The sequence below is a fragment of the Amblyomma mixtum genome, chromosome 6 (genome assembly GCF_055824585.1).
Source record: "Amblyomma mixtum isolate Tamu chromosome 6, ASM5582458v1, whole genome shotgun sequence".
Taxonomy (NCBI): Eukaryota; Metazoa; Arthropoda; class Arachnida; order Ixodida; family Ixodidae; genus Amblyomma; species Amblyomma mixtum.
The window spans coordinates 47,541,128-47,554,567 of NC_143017.1; positions in this window are offsets into that span (position 1 = coordinate 47,541,128).

The following is a 13,440-nucleotide window of genomic DNA, read 5'->3' on the forward strand; positions in this document are numbered from 1 at the left end:
ACACGGGCCTCTAGAATTTCGCCTCCATCGAAATTCGACCGCCGCAGCCGGGATCGAACCCGCGTATTTCGAGTCAGCAGCCGAGCGCCGTAACCACGTGACGACTGTCATTGCGATCATGATCATAATATCTATACACGTACATAAATGTACGATGTGCCGTGAGAAACAAACCCTCTCAGAAGCAATGCGCCAACAAGATTTGCCGGGATAGTGCGTTCACCCTGATGAAGGAACACACAAACACACACGACATTTAGAAGCGCTTCCCTTCGTGTACGTGTGTGTTACTTCATATTACCCCAACCCTTACACGCAGTTACACCTTGCAATGCGCCGCTGAGTTAATCAAAAGACAACTGCTGACAGATGCCTACAGACAAGTTAGATAAAGGGGCGACACACGAGGCGTGCTCATTGTCCTCACTCTTGACAAGTTCACAAGTAAATATTAGCTGACAACTAACATGAAAGGGAAAAAAGGACAGAATGTATACTTACGCAAGCAGTGCCTTCTGGTTCCCCTCGGTGACTCACGCGTGCCGCCACCAAACTTCAAAAAGCTTGAAGAAATAAAAATTCACAAGCGCGCGCTTTGCTGCCAAACGTCCAAACGAAATGACCACAAGCTATGGATTGGGATTGGCTTGGAACGCACGTGGGAGCGAGAGCGGATGCCTACGTTTATGCGTAAAGCGGTGGATAAATACACGTTTAGTTTCGGAAAATTTCTTTGAAGCTTAGTGTTGACAACACCACCAAGAATAATTTTTATCAATTTTTTTACACTTCAATTTATTAATGAGCAAAACATCGTATTTTACGCGACAGCTAAAATGGAATGGCATGGCTACTTTTGACTACTTTCAGCTCAAGTTTTCGCTCCTTTTAAAATGTTCCCAACGGCAACCCTGCCCGCGAGTCATGCCGCGAGTGCACGCGCTTGTTTTTCTTTTGTGGTGTGGAGGTGTTGGTCGTACTGCCTGTCTGCTGTCCCTTTGTGCGGCTGTTGCGGTCCTCGTCTTTCACCGCAAAGCTTCTGCATTTCGCCATGAATGCAAAGCAACGCAAGTACCGTATCGTTGAAAAAGAATACCGTGTGATCTTGCAAGATCTCGGTATTTCACAACGGCCGGTCGCATCTACGTCTTCAAGCTTGGATCAAGGCGGCAGGAAACGATCGCACTCCGAAACATCAGTCGACGTACGCACCCCCCAACTCTTGCTACCGTCCGAAGCAACCACGCGACGCAGAAGCGAAGTGCGCGCTGAAGACGCGTGATTGAAATCTATGACCGTAATCAATATGAAGACGATTAACCGATAGCGATTAATACGTCCCTATCGAAAAATCTCGTATATATGCGTCATATGTGTCTGGTTCATACGAGATTATGGAATATCTCGTATGATTATGGAATATCTCGTATGTGTCATATGACACATATGTGTCATATGTGTCTGGTTTACAATTTTTGTGAAAGGAAAGGAAAGGGAAGGGCTGGGGTGGAATTATAAGACAATTAACAATAAAATAGCTTCCATTGAAGTTAGTAAACTAAAGAAAGTAAAAAAAAAATTCGGACGCGAAAAAAAAAAACTACGCGCCGTTCCGGATTCGAACCACCGACCTAGAGATCTACAGCTCACTACACTACCCACTACACCACTGCTGGCTTTTTTTTTTTTTTTTTTCATGGTATTTATTTACATGGTTTTGTGGTGTGATGTAAGCAGTGGTGTAAGCAGTGGTGGAGAGAGCGAGTTCCGGCAGTTGAGCGTTATGCTTACACCACTGCTGGCATGGCGAAAACTGCTTTACATTTCGATGACAAGACTTATGCTATGCTTCCCACTACTACAGAATTCGACGGTTAGGTGCGAGGACAAATGTTTATTTTTAAGGTATAAGGAGCTGAACTACAGCCGATTGCACTTCCACTGATATTGTGGATCTTGATGTGCTCTGTGATAAGCACTGAAAGATCTGATATTTGTATGTATTTTAATTTTCACAGCACCTGCACCATTGATCGTAGTACTCTCATTGCGCACATATTGTTAACTACAGTCGGAGCTTTTGCATGAAAATACCTGGCGTTATTAGCTCAACTAAGCCCAGAAGGCAACATTTGCCTTCTGGCTGAACGTTTGTCCAAGCACATTGGAAACGCCTAACGTCATACTGTTTGGATAGGCGCGGTTTACAACAGGAGGGCACAAGCAGAGAATCAAGGAGAAAAATATTTGAAACAGGCCAAGAGTTTTTTTTATGCGTTGGTTGGGCACTTGTTAATCGCTTGTTCATCCCTTCTTTTCCGCGTGTTTCAAACAGCAAGGCCCACTCTATGAGAGGCACTCATCAGCGGCTATGTGTTTCGCACGAGATTGATGTAAGCTGATACGGTGCATATCGGAGCTCTTGTGTACGCACGAGTGTCGCGTGTCAGTTAAGGTATGCCACATATGTAATCCATACAAGTCACCTTTCCGTAGCGCGTGAACTACTATATATGCAGCAGATGTGTTCATCTGTGACATTTGTGACGCGTATGAGCTCGTACGCAGCCTATACGCGTTCATACGAGACACATTAATTTGTGACACACATGAACTCGTATGAAGTATATGTGCTGATACGAGGCGCATTTGTCGACACATATGGCTCATATGCTGCCCATATGAGTCAAACGAGGCACATATGAACTCGTATGAAGCCTGTATGTGTTCATATGAGGCACATATACTGACACATATAACTCATATGGGCTGCATACGAGGCAAAGGGAGAGAACGAGTACCGTGGAGGCGCAATGCCTTCGCATTCTTCCAATTCGAGTTCCCGCAGACGATGTAACGTTTTTTTCTTAAGCTATATGTATCTCTTATATAAGCGCATGGTCAGCGCTGTCCTATCATGGAGCAAACGCACGTTATTGTTTACCCATTCCTGCTTTAATGGAGTGCTCGACACGTTGCGCCATGCATATATGTTTTGGTGCTGTTCTGCAGGTATACCGCATTAACTGCGACGCCCAAGCACATCAAGGTACAGCGTATTTAACGTTAGAGTCGAGAAGTTATTTTTATAAAATGCTATTTATAGTTTTTGAAATTCAGGCCTGAAAATCGGTGCTGCATATATGTTTCTCCGACTCGCATTCTTTCATTGCACGACTGGACTTTTTACATTTACACAGAACGAAGACCACAACCTTAAAGGGGGAAATAATCGCATGCATGCATGCAACTTTGCATATTTTAGTTTAAAAAACTGAGATTTAAAAAATCTCACAGGAGGTTATGCGGGTTTTTACGAAGATATCATTATCTACGCCCCGAACTATATATGCTTATAAATAATTAACAATGTGCGAGCTATATATATATATATCGCGCCTATCGCCGCAATTGAGAAAACTAAGAAGTCACAATAGCAACTGCATGATGCTCCATAGCAGTCGGCACTTCAAAGTTGCGTTGCCTATTGCAGGAATTGGCCAGCTTCTAAATATGGCAAAGTCAATGCAGGGGAAACATTCGAGAAAGTGGTCCAATACTGCCAACTTCTAAAAATGGCTGAGCCAAGGAGGGTGAAACGTCCGAGAAATTGGTCCAATACTACCAACTTCTAAAAATGGCTGAGCCAAGGCAGGGAAAACGTCTGAGAAAGTGGTCCAATGCTGCCAACTTCTAAAAATGGCTGAGCCAAGGCTGGGAGAACGTCTGAGAAACTGGGCCAATACTGCCAACTTCTAAAAATGGCTGAGCCAAGGCTGGGAGAACAGAGGCAACGCGGGGCCTTCACAGGGCTGTCGTTTGCCAACTCAGATCCTACATTGGACCGATGTCATGTGCTGCTTGGGTTGTAAGAGAACTTTTGCAGTGCCTTGAAACAAATTCCTCGCCAAGCTCTTGCACGATGACCTGGCTGTACATAGCAGCTGCAAAGAGGTGCATGATGTCATCATGAGTGTAAGTACAACCATCGCAGAAAAAAGACAAGAAATAAAATAACACATTGATCTTAGTGGCGCGCAGTGTGCGAGAAGGTACTCGCAACATATGTTGAAAGTATAATTTCTAAATGACTTAATATAAATCCCCACACTAATAGCAAAATTTTGAATTGAATTTAACAATTTTTTCCCACCGTATTGCTAATTTCTAATCCCAATTTGCCGTGTCACACCCTCAATTACATATTAAAAGTCACAAAAAGAGATAAATATAGTGATTAATACAAATCAATCTATTTTTATATTTCCTATCAAAATTAAATGTCTATTGCGAGCTGGTTGTTTGCCTTTTTGTTCCAGCAAAGTATGGCACAGGTGGTAGCAGCTCCTCCCCATTGAACAGCTGTGAGCAATTTGTTTTTCGCTATGAAATATAATATTCCATGCAAAGACGGCTTGCACAGTTTTGCGAAATGCGCTGAACGCAGGAGACCGAATACAGTTTTTTAAAGTAAGCAGATTATCGATGCCGCTTGGCATGCATGTAACGGGGCATACGGAAATCTTACTTCAAACCAAACGAAATCACTCTTCCGATAGTCCATGGGTGATTAATGCCGAGAAAACGTGGATAAAGTTCGCTCGGACCAGGAATTCCGCTTTTTCTCGTACGCCTGCAACTGGCCAACAAAAAGGCACCCGAAACGGGAATATTACACGCGGCCAGAAAGCTGCTGCAGTGGAAGAATAAGCGCTTCTGGTACTCATCTTGCACAAACGATAGACGACCAATGTCGTAATGAACGCCACATGAGTCGGGCCACACAACACTCCGCCACGGTGATTGAAGAGATAGTCAACGTTCGGTAAATCCATTTTATCAAAGCTAAAAAATAAAGTTCTCACCATTCTGTGCATGCCTTTGCGCTAGACATCTCGCTGTGAAAGTTGGCATTCAGAAGTTGGCGCCAGTGCTTTGTCGCTTTCTCTTTTCCTGCCGGAGAAAAAAAAGGACGGCGCTGATTCAAAGCGGCAATTACGCCAAGAACCATATTCATTTCCGAACACATTTCAATATAAAAGTATGGTGGTACTCACAAATAGAATCTTGCAGGCCAGGCTACTGAATTCCGTCATAATTGTCAAATCGTATCGGGTGTGGATTCTCGACAACGAACGGCGTCAGCTTGAGCGCGCATGCTTCGTCGGCACGCTGGTTGTGTGGCTTTTCGCCGCCTTGCTAGCTACAGGAGATACTCGTTGGGCGAGTGTTCGGGAAAGGAGGAGACGACGATGGGACAGGTTTCCTATATTTTTCGGAGAATTTGCTGCAGTAAGAGAAACGGCAGCTGGAAAAGGGGTAGAAGAAAATCTAGGGAGCGTGGATGAGCGGCGTTGCGCTTAGTTGGGCGCGAGGGGAAAACAGGTTAGAGAAGGTCAGTGTACCTAAAATCACAAAGAAAAAAATAACTCCTAGCATGGTGAGGGCCAGCGCTCTTCCAACAAAGAGGCTCGGCCCGGCAAAAGGCGGCTGTATGGGACTTCAAAAAGGGAGTGGAGAGGGGGGGGGGTGAAATGAGTGAAAGAATTCCGGAATGTCCGGAGGATGCGCCATTGGCAGTTGAGCACGTGAAAAGCGGCAAGGAAACGACAATGCGGAGATCTTGGAAGTGGAAACGTGGAGCTTGGGCATAAATTTCGTCAAAACGGCTCCAAACATTAGAGTAATCTCTGCGGTCGTGTGCCTCTTTGGTTGAAGCTGAGATAAATGTGTTACTATGAAAATACTGGAAATATAAAACAATAAATAAAATTAGCGGGAACAATGCGTGTTCTTTGAGTGTTTCATATATGATGCCTGTGGCGGACAAAGTAGGATGACATACGTCCAAGCAACACCATTCATCAATATAATCCAATGATTCGCTTCTAGAGCGACGAATACCCTACATTTTATACACAGCAGTGTAGGCAGGTCGATCTAAGCCATAGTTATGCGGCCCACCCGTGCGTGTCTGCGCTAGCTCGAAATGACGCGGCGCGCTACTCAGCAATGCACCTGTTATGGCTCATTGGTATTAAGGATACGCGCAAAGAAAAGGCCAAAAAAAAAGTAGTGGAAATGCGACCGGGAAAAAGTTCCGATCTTTAATTTGATAAACGTGATAATTTAAAGCAAAAACGTATGCTAGAGCCGTCGTTATAGAATACCCAAAAAGCACAGCAAAAACCAAAACAATTTGCGACATTAAAAAAACCTAGCCACCTTAGCTTCGCGGCTTCAGGAAGCAGAGCCGTTTGTTCGCTCATTTTTTTTTAATTTAACATACATCTACATTTTCTTTCCCGTCTGCTGCTTCTTCACGCAGTAAATGTGCAGCAAGTTGTTCACGTCAACTGTTTATTTGCGATAAAACCAAAATCCCGTTTTACTCAGATCGTTTCTTCTCTCCAAATGCGCCACGCAATAATTTGTGACCTAGTTAAATTGTAGTAGAGGAAAAAGCGAATTATTTGTTTTTTTTTTCTAGGGTGAGCATCCTGTGGGTGAGGCATTGTGTTCCAGATTGTGTCATACGATTCAGCGTTTCGTGCAGCATAAACTTATTAGTTAAGTTGAACCTATATCTTGAGACACGAATTTGAACCGGCAACCTATAATCGGGGGCTGTGGTATGCGAGGTATGCGAGAGAAATGCGAGGCAGTACGTTAATTAGTGCGTTATTATACCATTCCTCGAATCGAAATTTCATTTTCTTGATTGTGGCTCCTCTTTCTCTCTTTCTTTCTTTGCATACCATAATTACAAAAGACGCCGCTTTTCAAAATTCGTATACCTTCGTGAATGAATCTGACCTCTGCTCACTTTCGCGCGGTCAATTACATCGCGCTTTTTATTGTAATTTCGAGTGAGAGTTCGACGGTAGCGCTGTTGTTGGTCATAAAAAATAAATAAATAAACAAGTCCGAATATTGAAAAAAAAACGGATTGAGAGAAATAACCACAGATAATCACAGGGACATCCTTTGGTGTGTCGTGGAGCGGCACTGCCAATACAGGGAAAACAGCGGACAAGTAGGGCCATCGTTGCGGGTGTAATGAGGCGGCACTGCCAATATGGGGACGACAGCGGACATTTAGGGCCACCGTTGGAGGTGTAACTAAGTGGCATTGCCAATATGGGGAAAACATCGGACAAGCAGGGCCATCGTTGGAGGTGTAACTAGCGGCATTGCCAATATGGGGAAACATCGGACAAGTAGGGCCAATGTTGGAAATGGCACATTGTGGCAGTGCCAATATGGGGACAATGAAGGCAACATTGGCTCTGTATAGGGCCACACATAGCCAACAGACTCCCAATATTGGGCCAACGGATTGTGCTGCCTGGTACACCTGTTTTGTTGCCATAATATCGGGCTAGCGCTTCCGCTCGTGCCAGGCGCCGACGATTATGGTCTTCATGTGACATGTTTGCTGGAAGAGGCCGCACGTGGAGGGCACGTCTCCACAGTTCCGGGATGCGAAACCTGTCTTCCACTGGAGGGGTGTGTTGGATATGGAGTCGAGCAAAAAGGCGGCGACCCGACTCCGTGAGCGACAAGTGCGTGTACTGGTTTGTAAGGTGCGCCTCCCGGAGCTCCCGGAAAGTATTCACCACCCCAAGGGCCATAAGCCGGCTGTTTGAAGTAGTGATGGGGAGGTCAAGGGCACGTTTAACAATTTTGCGAAGGATGACCTCAAGGGCGTCCTCGTCTTGTTTCCGTAGGTGGAGATAAGGAGTCGAATAGAGAGTTCGACTAGTTACGAAGGCGTTTGCCAGCCGCAAGGCATCCTTACAAGTGGCAGCATCTGGCATGGCAGGGCAGTGGCGCGTCTCTTAACGGTTCTACCGCTGCGTCATGAGTGGTATGAGAACTCCCAATATATCTATGGACGTGAAGTAGAGAATGGTTATTTCCGCATATATTTGCAGTAACCCCTTGAGATGGAGCTCTAGGGCCCCCTTCAGTTTCCTGTTCTTCAATCTACTGTTGTTCTTCAGGCTAATGTTGTTATTATTAATTCGCCTTCTTTTAATGTAGATAAAATAATTGTTCTCGGGGATTTATTTAGTTCTGTAACGTTTATGCCGGAACCAACTTCTGAAAAACTTCTGCGACGATCTTCTGCGTAGAAGACCGTAGGGCACCGAAGCGTGGCCTTGTGGTAGAGCATCCGCCTCGCATTCGGGAGGTGCTGCGTTGGATACCCAGTGCCGCCGGGTACCACCGGTTTCTTTAGTGGGTACAAGATTTCCCCTGGCCTGGTGCTCGGCTCTTCTAGGGTGAGATGCGTGGGAAAAGGGCCTTAGACCAAAAAGTTGCCTTGACGGATCAGAGATAAGTTCCGCCGCCAAGCAACCCTAAATCCGCCTCGTGCGGTAGAAGCCCATTTCATATCAGTGTTTGTGTAATTGTCTGTAGGTAACACGAAAGAAAATCAGCCATTTATGCTGTCCTGTTTCTCTAAAAAATAGATCCGATGTATCACAGCAAGACGTTTTGTGATTTTTAAAGTTTAATGCTAGAATCTTGCTTACTTGAATTTTCATCCGGAAAAATTAATATCTAAATATTTGATACATAGCTATCTTGTATGTAGTGCACGGTAGAGAGACGCTAAGCAGATGCTTCTTGAAAATTACAAATGGAACAAAGGAAGCGAAATCCTTGGGCTGCTTGCCAACGTTTCGGCAAGAGATCTTCGTCGGTGTATAGCGCTCATCATTGCCGGTGTTTAAATATGGTCTTTACTCCGAGAAGGACGCGGTGTGGGAGAGGAGGGTGTGAAGTGGAAAGGGTGTTAGAATAGGGAGGGTGAATCTTGGATAGCATGAAGGCCACTAAAAATAATGAACTGAACCTCCAAAACTGTGAAAAGAAAAACGGCCACCTCTGCAGAAATGGACCCCCGGGGTTTGGGGCCTGGAGAGGTAGGGAAAGTGGGATCGAAAGGATCTGTGTCCAGCTGCGACAGGTGACTTGGTATGACTGGCTGCGTTGATCTGAAAAACTCAGATAAACGAATTACTCAGCCTGGCGGAGCCAAATACCCGATAGACAAACATTAAAGAAATTAAAGCAAGAAGAGAAAATAAGAGCTAGTTCAGAGAAAGCACGAAACGCTGGTTATATGGTTTTTAATGTCCTTACGTGATTCAGTATAATAGGGACGGTGTAGTGGAGGGCTCCGGAAATTTCGACCCCTAGAAGATCTTTAACATGCACTGACATCACACAGTACACTGGCCTCTAGAATTTCGAATCCATCAAAATTCGACTGTCGCTGCCAGGATCGAACCGCGTCTTTTGGGTCAGCAGCCGAGCATCGTAACCAGTGAGCCACCGTGGTGGGCGAAGGAGGGCAAAAATGCGGAAATCAAGAGTTCCTTATAAATGATAGCAGAAGATGCAGGACATAGAGTAAAAAGCGTTGACCAAATGTTTAGGGGAATCCCCCAAGGTGTAGTAGATTTGTAATAAGGGAATAATTACTTATTGGCGTCCACCCGAGCGCAGCCATACGGCCTCAAAGGAAAGCTATGCAGCTTTCTCAGAAACTTCGTAGTTAAAGAAAAATTCATCCTGGTCCGCGGTTCGTACCTTTATAGCTTAAGGAAAGCTGTATACCTTTCCTTTGTAGCCGTATGGCTGCGCTCGGGTGGACGTCAGTGAGTAATTACTCCCTTATTACAGAGTAAAAAGGGAAGGACCAACTGAACGAATAGGAAAAAAGGGCCAAAGAAAAGGTTATAGCAGCTACCCGCTGCTTTTACATTGAGAACTTCCCAGGAGTCTAGTTCACTGCCCGCCGTGGTGGCTCATTGGTTACGGCGCTCGGCTGAGGACCCGAAAGACGCGGGTTCGATTCCGGCCGCGGCGGCTGAATTTCGATTGAGGCGAAAGTATAGAGGCCTGTGTGCTCTGCGAAGCCAGTGCATGTTAAAAAAAAATTCAGGTGGTAGAAACTTCCGAAGCCCTTCACTATGCCATCCCTCATAGCCTCAGTCGTTTTGGAACGTTAAACCCCAATAAACCAAACCAAACCTAGTTCACTGTTTATCTATTGCTTGAGCTTCCAGTTTGTTTTGCTTTGATGCCTACTAGACTTACCCTTTGTTTGCCGCGCTATAGCCTGATCTCCATCTGCACCACCTCACGCCTGCTACCAAAGCTACTCACTTTTAGCCGTCGGTATTCAGTCATTACACGACAGAACGATTGCAAACTCAACCACAAACAGATGGTTGTTGTACTAATATCGCGCATTATTGCCATTACAAGGACGTTACCAAAGCTACTCACTTTTAGCCGTCGGTATTCAGATCCTTACGCGACAGAACGATTGCAAACTCAACCACAAACAGATGGTTGTTGTACTATAGTATCGCGCATTATTGCCATTACAAGGACGCGTCCCCTGAAAAAGAATTCACGTATCTCTTACATATCGTATCTGTTTCTTCGTTCATCTGCCTGGTGACCTGTTCGATATCACAGACAAACACCGCTTTCATACTTCCCTTACTAACATATTTTGAAGTCCTTTTTTATTCTTTTTAAAACTTGCACTTAGCGCTTATCATGTTCTGTATGACTGTTCGTTCATTTTTTTTTAATACGTTGATGCTGTACTCTGCTGCATTCTGTTTAACCAAACTTTTGCGCATTTGTAACCTACCCGTGTGCTTTGAATACATGCCGTTTTTGTTCTTTTTTCGTCGTTGTTTTTGCTGCCTTTATTGTTTCTTTTATTATTATTTGTTTCCTTTTCTTAACGAAATTGCATAGCGTCCTTTGTATTTCTGCCCCTCCCCTCTACAATGCTTTTGTAAGCTCTGAGGGTAGAATAAATTAATAAATAAATAAATAAGTAAATAAACAGCTCAACAACACAAAAACGAAAAGACGCATACACAACGAGCGCTGCCTGTGAACTAACTATGAGCCATCGAAAACAGTTCTTACACGCATGATCAGCTCAGATCGCGTAAGATAGGAAAACATAAGCTTACAAACAAAGAGCTAAGCCAGTGCACACTGAAATCAACTTTTGCCGAGGGATGCAATTCCATCATCAGTCAGAAATATGGTAGGCTGGCTATTTTATGTGCCCCGTTTTTTGTGATGATATACGCTTCAGCTATCTCCTGTCTTCTTATATTGAAGGGTTTGCACAACACACTTGTGGAAATCTGAATGTAAATTTTAGAACAACCAATTCTGCATATATGGACATTAACTCATTAACGTTATCGCGTCATGTACTTAAGGCGGAACGTTAGGAAGTTCGGCAAATTTGGTTGTGGAAAGGTCGCTCACATGCAAAAACGCCAGCGCCGATGCCGACGCCGTCTTTCTACGAAATGGTACCCGTAACTCTAACACGGCAGGACGAACTGTGATCGATGGTTGCTTAAGAACGGATCACAAATATGCCTCGAAATGCGTACGACCTATAAAACCTATTCGCTGCTCATATGCTTTACATTGAGAACTTGTGATGATCCTAGTTCACTGCTACACTAGAGTTCAGTTTACATAACTTTGGTACATGCTAGACTTATCTACGTGGTATATATATCTATTTTTGCCGCGCTATCGCCTCATTTTTTTCTGCACCACTTCATATCTAGTACCACTGCTACTCAACTTCAGCCGTCTGCATTGAGACCATTACACGACAGGACGGCTGGAAATTCAGCCAGAAACTGATGGGTGCTCTACTAACATCCCAAATTATTGGCGTTACAAGGACGGGTGTGCCGAAAAAGAATGCTGGTATCTGTGCAGCACCTGCGGACGTGGATAGATGGTAGATGGTACTTAGGCAATGTAAAGATCCCAGCTGTGTTTTTATTTGGCCGTCGTGACGCAACATCTCTCATGCCTACCTTCAACGCTTTGCTGGCTGTAACCAAACATAACTCATAAGGCTAAGCGCCAAAAACCCTGCAGCGAGAGAGACAGTGAAAAAAACGTTTAATTAGGATATATTAATTTGCAGGATCCGGGTGGTCGGGGCCCCTGATCCAGGGCTCCACTGGCGGCAGCTGACTTCCGGACTAGCTGGATGATCCAGGCTTGCTGGTCCACGTTGTCGTTGGTCAGGGCCATCCCTCACTGCTGTTATGTCGGGGGTGGCCCTATTAACTTTCTCACCGCTGCGGTGGCCTAGCGGTCCGAGTATCCGCCTCGCATGCGAGAAGTGGGGGGTTCGATTCCCAGTGCCACCGGGTACCCACCGGTGATACAATGGGTACAAGCTTTCCCCTGATCTGGTGCTCGGCTTATTCAGTGTGAAATGCTTGGGAAACGGGTCTCTGACCCTACCTTGAGTAGAAGAAGGCAACTTCTGCCATGGCGCTCTTTGGCCACAGATATTCTTGCGCCATAAAAACCCATTGTCATCATCACTATTAACTTTGTGTCCGGTTTGTCCTGGCATCCCAAGATGCATGGTAGAACGTGGGGCTTGCTCCGCTCGTAGGGCAGTAACTTGCGTAATTGTGTGAGTCTGATCTGGTGCAAAATGTGATACTTGGATATGTGTTCGCTTGTATTTTCCCACAGCAAACGCCATCCGAGGAGGACAGCTGTTTGTGTGGCGGTGAGAAATGTCTTCTTTATAGCCTGAGGTGTTCTAGCCTGTCCTCACATGGTTTGCGCCCCTCGTGGTGTGCGGAGAAGAGATAGCGTGTCAGGAGGAACTCGGCAGGAATTTTTTTCAGAAAACAATATTTATTCTCTTATAAGACATTTTATGCTGATACACTGGGATAAGTTACAGCAACGAGGACTCCTTTTTTTAGTGCCCACAGCCCGAAGCTTGAATAGCCGACACTCACGTCATAGGGGTCGGGTCAGACGAGGCGAAGGGCTGCAGATTTCTGTACAATGCAGCGTTATTGCGGCGACTTAATTACGTCGGATGTAATGTTCTGGATCTTGGACTAATGAGTGACTGTTAGACTTGACAGCCCTTGTTTTTGTTTTTTTTTTGTTCGCAGAGAATTCACTCCGAACCCACGGCCAAGAGCGAAAAAAATGAAAAAAACACCCCGAAAGCAAATTGGATGTGTATGACGGACGGATGATAACGATATTCTTTGCTCTGTATTTTATTTTTGTAGCATTAATACTTTTGAAACCCATGACACAATTTTAATATGTCTACAATAATATTACGATAACAAAGTACATACCCTCATATATGCCCTTTTTGATTTGGTGAAGATTGCAATTGCGGTCGCAGCGGTCGTACTCCATCAACATCCCAAGCAGCACAAATTGATTGGTCCAACAGTGGCAAAAGAGTGGCGGAAATTGGCATGAATATTGGTCCTACACTGGCATTTGAGCAATCCGAGACTTTTTCCAACAATGGCCCTTCATTCATGCCAAGATTGTGCCTATACTCAGCCAGTCTAGCTGCCA